Source organism: Aquarana catesbeiana, linkage group LG04 (assembly GCF_042186555.1).
Source record: "Aquarana catesbeiana isolate 2022-GZ linkage group LG04, ASM4218655v1, whole genome shotgun sequence".
NCBI classification, from domain to species: Eukaryota; Metazoa; Chordata; class Amphibia; order Anura; family Ranidae; genus Aquarana; species Aquarana catesbeiana.
The window spans coordinates 45,975,519-45,982,699 of record NC_133327.1 but is presented as its reverse complement, the minus strand read 5'-3'; the positions used below and the strand labels follow the sequence as shown (position 1 = coordinate 45,982,699).

At 43.0% G+C, this 7,181-nt stretch overlaps 1 protein-coding gene across 6 annotated transcripts in view; it reads left to right on the top strand.

Moving 5' to 3' along the window:
* Positions 1 to 285: 285 nt before the first annotated feature.
* PAQR8 (progestin and adipoQ receptor family member 8) overlaps positions 286 to 7,181 on the top strand; it is a 109,724-nt gene continuing 102,828 nt past the window's right edge. For 5 of the 6 annotated variants that reach the window (XR_012243736.1, XM_073625154.1, XM_073625151.1 and 2 more), the window contains exon 1: positions 286 to 659. The gene's annotated coding sequence lies outside the window, so the exon portion shown is untranslated. The remainder of the gene's footprint in view (positions 660 to 7,181) is intronic. The other variant, XM_073625155.1, reaches the window with a different exon arrangement.

Genomic DNA, 7,181 nt, shown 5'->3' with positions numbered 1-7,181 from the left:
GCAGCATGGAAGTTGTGTATTGTGTTACATTGTATGTAGCAGTGATGTTGCAGCATGGAAGTTGTGTATTGTGTTACATTATATGTAGCAGTGATGTTGCAGCATCCAAGTTGTGTATTGTGTTACATTATATGTAGCAGTGATGTTGCAGCATGGAAGTTGTGTATTGTGTTACATTGTATCTAGCAGTGATGTTGCAGCATGGAAGTTTTGTATTGTGTTACATTGTATGTAGCAGTGATGTGATCTGTGCTGCCTCCTTCCTCCTTCCTCCTTCCTCCTCCTCCTCGTCTCTGTTCTCATAAACACACCCTGTTTGTGATCTCTTTGGCTGCACATTCAGCCTCTTCTGCTTTTCCCAGTGTGACAGCCCCGGGAGGGATAGCCTGACTCTGGGGACACCCTGATCAGGTACTGATCCTCTCTGTTACTCTGACATCTGATGGTGACACTCTCGCTGTTATCTAATACTCTCACTGAGCCAGATATCAAGCTCGGCTTCCCCAGCTCTGCTCCTCTTGCTGTCACTTTTGTGACTCGCCAGCATCTTACACAACTGCCACAACATCCTCGCCTGCTAAGCTGTCAATCAAGCCCTGCTCCCGGATCCGAGAAGTAAACTCCTGAGGATCTGAAGCCTTCGCTTCCCGGAATCCAATGTGAGTTTTGCAGCTTAATGCCACTGCTTATTTCCCAGCATCTTCCTATAAGTTGTAAGGGGGCTGATTACTTTCAGTATTGTCTCTGCACACCAGGCATGTCTTACCTGCTATTTTATTTATCGCTCTGTGATATACTTCTTTGTTTTTTTTTTACTTTATTGAAATAATTGAATGTGTACCTGTCAGCAGAGAGAACTGGAGGCCACCTTTGCTGACCTCATCTTCTGGAAAGGCTAGGGGCCTGGCTGTCATTGTGATCCCCTTGCTTCACTACTTTGAGTCACTGACCTGGAACAAGTATGTAGATAATGACTCCCGACGTTCCTCATAGGCCTGCTTGTTCCAGGTCAGTGACTCAGAATGTTTTGAAGCCAGAGGACGAGAATAACAGCCAGGCAGCTAGCATGTTCAGGAGGAGGTCAACAGTGCAAGCCTTTCATGTTTCCCTCATGACAAGTTTACTTTATATAACATAACTTACGTCAATGGATCAGATGAATCAAATATAACAAGATAACGATGTCAGAGTGAAGGCAATTATTATTTACAAGGGACAATTTCAGTTGCTGTCTTTTTTTTTTTTTTGCATGCTGTGCTGCTTGTTTTGTCAAGCTGTACAGTGCTTGTGTTTAGTCTAAAGACCCTTGGGTGGTCCTGTTGGCTCCACAAATGTTGATTCCTCAATCAATGTTTATCAAAGGACCTGGGCCAAAAATTGTCAGCAGAACAGTGCTTGTAGCCACTCAGTGCTGCTATGGCACTGTCAGAATACTAGAGGATTCGTCCATCTGTGCCATTTGCATGGGTGAAGGAATCTAGACTATTACATACACTTTATTACCAAAAGTATATGGACAGCTGCCTTTACACGCACATGAACTTTAATGGCATCCCACTCTTAGTCCGTAGGGTTCAAAAGTGAGTTGGAGCAACCTTTGCAGATTTAACAGCTTCAACTCTTCTGGGAAGGCTGTCCACAAGGTTTAGGAGTGTGTCTATGGGAATGTTTGACCATTCTTCCAGAAGCGCATTGGACGAGAAGGCCTGGCTCGCAGTCTCCACTCTCATTCTTCCCAAAGGTGTTCTATCAGGTTGAGGTCAGGACTCTATGCAGGCCAGTCAAGTTCCTCCAACCCAAACTCTCTCATCCATATCTTTATGGACCTTGCTTTGTGCACTGGTGCGCAGTCATGTTGGAACAGGAAGGGGCCATCCCCAAACTGTTCCCACAAATTTGGGAGCGTGAAATTGTCCAAAATGTCTTGGTATACTGATGCCTTAAGAGTTCCCTTCATTTGAACTAAGGGGCCAAGGCCAACCCCTGAAAAACAACCCCACACCATAATCCCCCCTCCACCAAATGATTTGGACCAGTGCACAAACAAGGTCCATAAAGACATGGATGAGCGAGTTTGGGGTGGAGGAACTTGACTGGCCTGCACAGAGTCTTGACCTCAACCTGATAGAACATCTTTGGGATGAATTAGAGTGGAGACTTCAAGCTAGGTCTTCTCGTCCATATCAGTGCCTGACATCACAGATGCACTTCCAGACGAATGGTCAAACATTCCCATAGACACACTCCTAATCCTCATGGACAGCCTTTCCAGAAAGAGTTGAAGCTGTTATAGCTGCAAATGGTGGGCCAACTCAATATAAGACTACTTATCTTATATTATAACTATATTATATTATTATATATACTATTATATATTATACTACTTATACAATATAATACCTACTGACTAAGACTGGGATGCCATTAAAGTTCATGTGTGTGTGTAAAGACAGGTGTCCCAATACTTTTGGTAATATAGTGTACCTATTAGTTGATAACCTATGGTGGCTTAAAATTATTATTATGTACCACATCCCAAAAATGATACCACAATATAGAAAAAAGTACATTGGGTCTTTTCACTTGCTACTTAAAATCATAACATGTACAACAACATCTCCTATAAATGAATATATACAGTACATTAGGCAGCAAGTAAGCATGTTGTCCATATTGTCAGCTCTGATTAAGCACCGATAAAAGTGGTGTGAAACACGTCAGCTGTTGTGCTTTTTATTCTGATTTTTGTACGGACTATGTTCTCAATAAAGGTATTCATTTGGAGTCATCCGGATTTTTTCGCATATTAAGCTGGCACCCTAATTGGCGGGGGAGGTGAAAGCTTGGAACTGCCACCTTAAACGGTTTATCGTTTATGTTGTCCCTGACGTTGATACAGAAAATATGGGCATTGCAGTTTGTTGTGTGTGGGGCTGTGCAGCTGCAAACCGGTCAGGGTGCCCATGCTGACCCATGTCCACAGCCAGAAGCTCCTACAGCGGGCATGTGAGCATCTGAATTGGACCACAGAGCAATGGAAGAAGGGGGCCTAGTCTGATGAATTATGTTTTCTTATACATCATGTGGATGGCTGGGTGTGTGTGCATCACTTACCTGGGGAGAAATGGCAACAGAATGCGGTATGGGAAGAAGGAAATGTCATGCTTTGGGCAATGTTCTCCTGGGAAACCTTGGGTCCCGCCATTCATGTGGATGTTACGTGACACGTACCACCTACCTAAACACTGTTGCTGACCAAGTACACCCCTTCGTGGAAAGGGTATTCCCTGATGGTAATGGCCTCTTTCAGCAGAATAAGGCTTCCTGCCACACTGCAAAAATGGTTCAAGAAGGTGTGACGGTGTTGACTTGACCTCTAAATTTTACACATCTTAATCCAATTGAGCATCTTTCCTTACATAGTTACATAGTTAGTCAGGTTGAAAAAAGACACAAGTCCATCTAAAATCTGTGGGATGTGTTGGAAAGACAAGTCTGATCCAAAGATGTCCCACCTCATAACTTAAAAGGATTTAAATGATCTTCCGGCTTGGTGCCGGATATCACAGCATTCCTTCTGAGGTCTAGTGGTGTTCATGCCTCAATCGGTCAGGGCCGGGACAAGGGGTGGGCAGGAAGGGCAGCTGCCCTTTGGCACTGAGGTATTATGTGAGGTTCATGGGCACAAGGAGATTGGGGGAGGGAGATTTTTTTTTGGGGGGGGGGGGGGGCAGGGGGTAAGAATTGTTCCCGGGGGGGGGGAATTTGGGGAGGTGTGCTAGGAGTGTGGATTGGGGGGGGGGATTTGCGTTGAGAGAAAATCTAATATGGTGGGGGCAGGGGGATTTGTGCTAGGTGGGGAAATTTATTTGTGGATGGGGGATTTGTGCTAATGGGGATTGATTGGAGGGGGGACATTTGTACTAGGAGGGGAAATGGGGGGGGGTTGTGCTAGGATGGGGGATTGGGAAGGGCAATTTATGCTGGGAGGGAGGATTTGGAGTGGGGAGGGACTTGTGCTTGGAGGGGAAATTTGAGGGGTAGAGGATTTGTGCTTGGAAGGGGGAATTTTTTTTGGGGGGGGGGAATCATGCTGGGTGCATATGTGTTATGGGAGGATTGGAGCTAAGCATGCGAATTAGCGCTTGTTTTTTTTTTGGGGGGGGGGGCGCAATTTGGCATGTTGGCTCTAGGTGACCTTGTCCCAACACTGGTCAGGACTGTTTTGGTGGCAAAAGGGGGACCTACTTAATATTAATCAATATTAGGTGGGTGGTCTTTTTTGGTTGACCGGTATATATTTTTTATTGGTTAACATAATATTATACAGTATTTTAATTTTATTTTTAAATATCAACAAGTTTTTGTATATATTTGTAAATATGAATATTTTCCATGATTACAAATATATTACAAGGTCCAAGATACATTTTCCTCCAAACTAGTACCCCTCTTCACCCCCTATATACATTGTATGTAGAACTTATCATTGTATTGGGATCACACATCACCTCCTCCTCTTCTCATTTCCATAACATAGGGGGAGGTGTTCTGTAGTTCACTGAGGTGAACCAGGCAGCTGATAACACAGCATTGCAGAGTGCACAGGACATTACAATCTCATTAGATGTCAGATGGCAGTATAAGCAGGCATCATTTTTTACACTTTCTATGTTTTCAAGAGGATATTTAACAAACCTAAAATAAGATAAGGGTTTGCATACACTAACTTGGCTCCTATGCTGGCCTTACATATGGAAAATGCATTTTCAACCACATTCAGAAAGTCATCAAAACAGAAAATTAAAAATAGGATTAAGGCAACCTATAACCTCACATCACCAACCTGAAACCTTGATACAATCGAGACTGTGATAGGTTGCTCTGATCCATGTGATCATATTTGCAGTTGGTGGAAAGCATCTGATATTTTAACAAACCTGCCATGTATATGACCTGCATTGCTCTTACTATAGTGGAAGGCCAGATGACAGCCTATGCTAAATGTCTTTGGAGTATGCAAAGATGGAGCAAACAAAATTCCACCAGGTCACCTTAAAATGTCAGTTACCACTGTGCATACACCCACAAGTGTGACTCTATAGTCACATGGACTGCTCAGATGTGATAGGGAGGAAATGCTCAGCATAGAAACTCACTGAAAACTGAGCATGTGCAGAGCTGCCAACACTGTTCTGCAGAATCTCTAGCTGCAGTGGGGACATGGACAGTACGGAAATACAGTGAACAGAAGGATCAACCAGGTTTTTTTGCAGAATACAGAAAACGAATGCCATAGTGACTGAATGAATATGGTCAACAACAAAAAAGACACTTTTTTTTACTGTGTTAATAAAATATTCCAGTAGAAATTGAAAAAGATACCTTGAAATGAATACATATGGAGCACATCCTACCTACACAGCTGAAGTTATGGGGTGCACAAGTCTACCTTATTCCCTTCTAGTATTCTGGTAATATTGAGTATATACTGAGTAAAAAGAATACATTTGTGAAGAGAACGGCAGCATTCTTGTGAGAAACATAGATCTATACTTACACAAAAGGTTTAAAGAAAAAACAAAAAAAAATCATAAAAAGGTGTTAGACTTGATAGAGCATTTGATTTGTCCTAACTTTTTTGTGTTTATACTGTAGCATTCTTGCTGTTTCTCATATAGAAACTGGTCTAAAAACCTTTCTTAGAATCTTATCACAGTCACCTATCAAACACGCACTTACCCTCGAAGTGTGAATGTGACCGAAGATACAGGAAGCAGAAGGAGAGAAAGTTACACAATACAGAAAGTAGATACAAACTCTACCAATGGAACTCACTCATTTCCCTTTGGTCAGTTAAAGCGGTATTAAAACCAAACATTTATTATATTGCAGCTTACCAATTCTTAGATGCAGGCCTTTTTTCAGCGGGAAGGTGGGGGAATGCAGTTCTGACACCTCCAGGACCGACTGTATGTTATTAAAGGGGTGCTGGGGTGTGCTGCAGGGTCTGTTGATGCTCCCTGCTGGGGGATCTGTACTAGCTGGAGGGCATCTATTTTTGCAGGGGGTCTATTGATGCTGAGGAGGTCTATTGTACCTGGTGGGGGACCTACTGTTGCTGGGGGTGGGTCCTATATTGCTGGGGGGGGGGAGGGTCAGTTGTTGCTGAGAGAGATCTACTGTTGAGGGAGGGGTCTATTGTTGCTGGCTGATGGAGAGTCTAGTGATGCTGGCTGTGGGGAGATCTGTTGTTGCTGCTGAGAGTCTATTGTTGTTTAGGGGGGAAATGTTGTTGTGGGTGGTCCATTATTGTTAGGGGGATCTATTGTTGCTGGCTGGGGGGGGGGGCTCTATTGTTACTGGCTGAGGGGAATCTATTTTACTGCTTTTCTTGTTATTACCAAATTCCATACAAATTACTTAGAAGGGGTTAAAAGCACCCATGTTGTGGCGCTTCCGAAACGCTTTTCAGGTGCTTTGGAAGCGCTACCCATTCATTTCAATGGGCAGGGGGTTTTGGGAGCGCTAAATATAGCTAAATATTTCTAGCGCTAAAACGCCTGGAAACCGCCTCAGTGTAAAAAAGGGTCTAATACTGCTTTAAATACGCAATTGAAAGTATTTTGTTATATTGGTTCAATAAGTCCAAAAAACACCTGTTGATTCTGCCCAAAATGCAATGAGCTTATCAATTTCAGTGCACTCTGCTTTGAAATCCCAGCAGTTTAATCAGCCCTTCACAGTCACATCTGAACTACAGAACACCTCTCCCCAATGTTATGGAGATGAGGAGAGAGAGAGAGTAGACCCATAAATATAATACAGTGAGTGAGTGTTGTCACCCCAGGATAGGAAAATTATTACTGGCAGGATCACCAGGTTAAAATAAAGGGGAAAAAAAAGAAAATAAATGTAGCCGCAACATCTAAGGACTGGCGAACCACCATATATTACATTTTTGTTCTTGGGTTTAGATACCCTTTATATATATTCTAAGTGACCCCATAAGGTTCTCTCTAAATGCTGGCTGTAGTGTATTGCAGAGAAATCATTTTAAAGTAAAGTGAGTAAATTTACTGATTCTAGCACAGTTGCAGTGTGCCGAATTGCAATAGTATCCACTGATTGCCTTCGCTTGCTTGAAATTGGTCCTTGACCACTTAAGGACCGCCCCATGT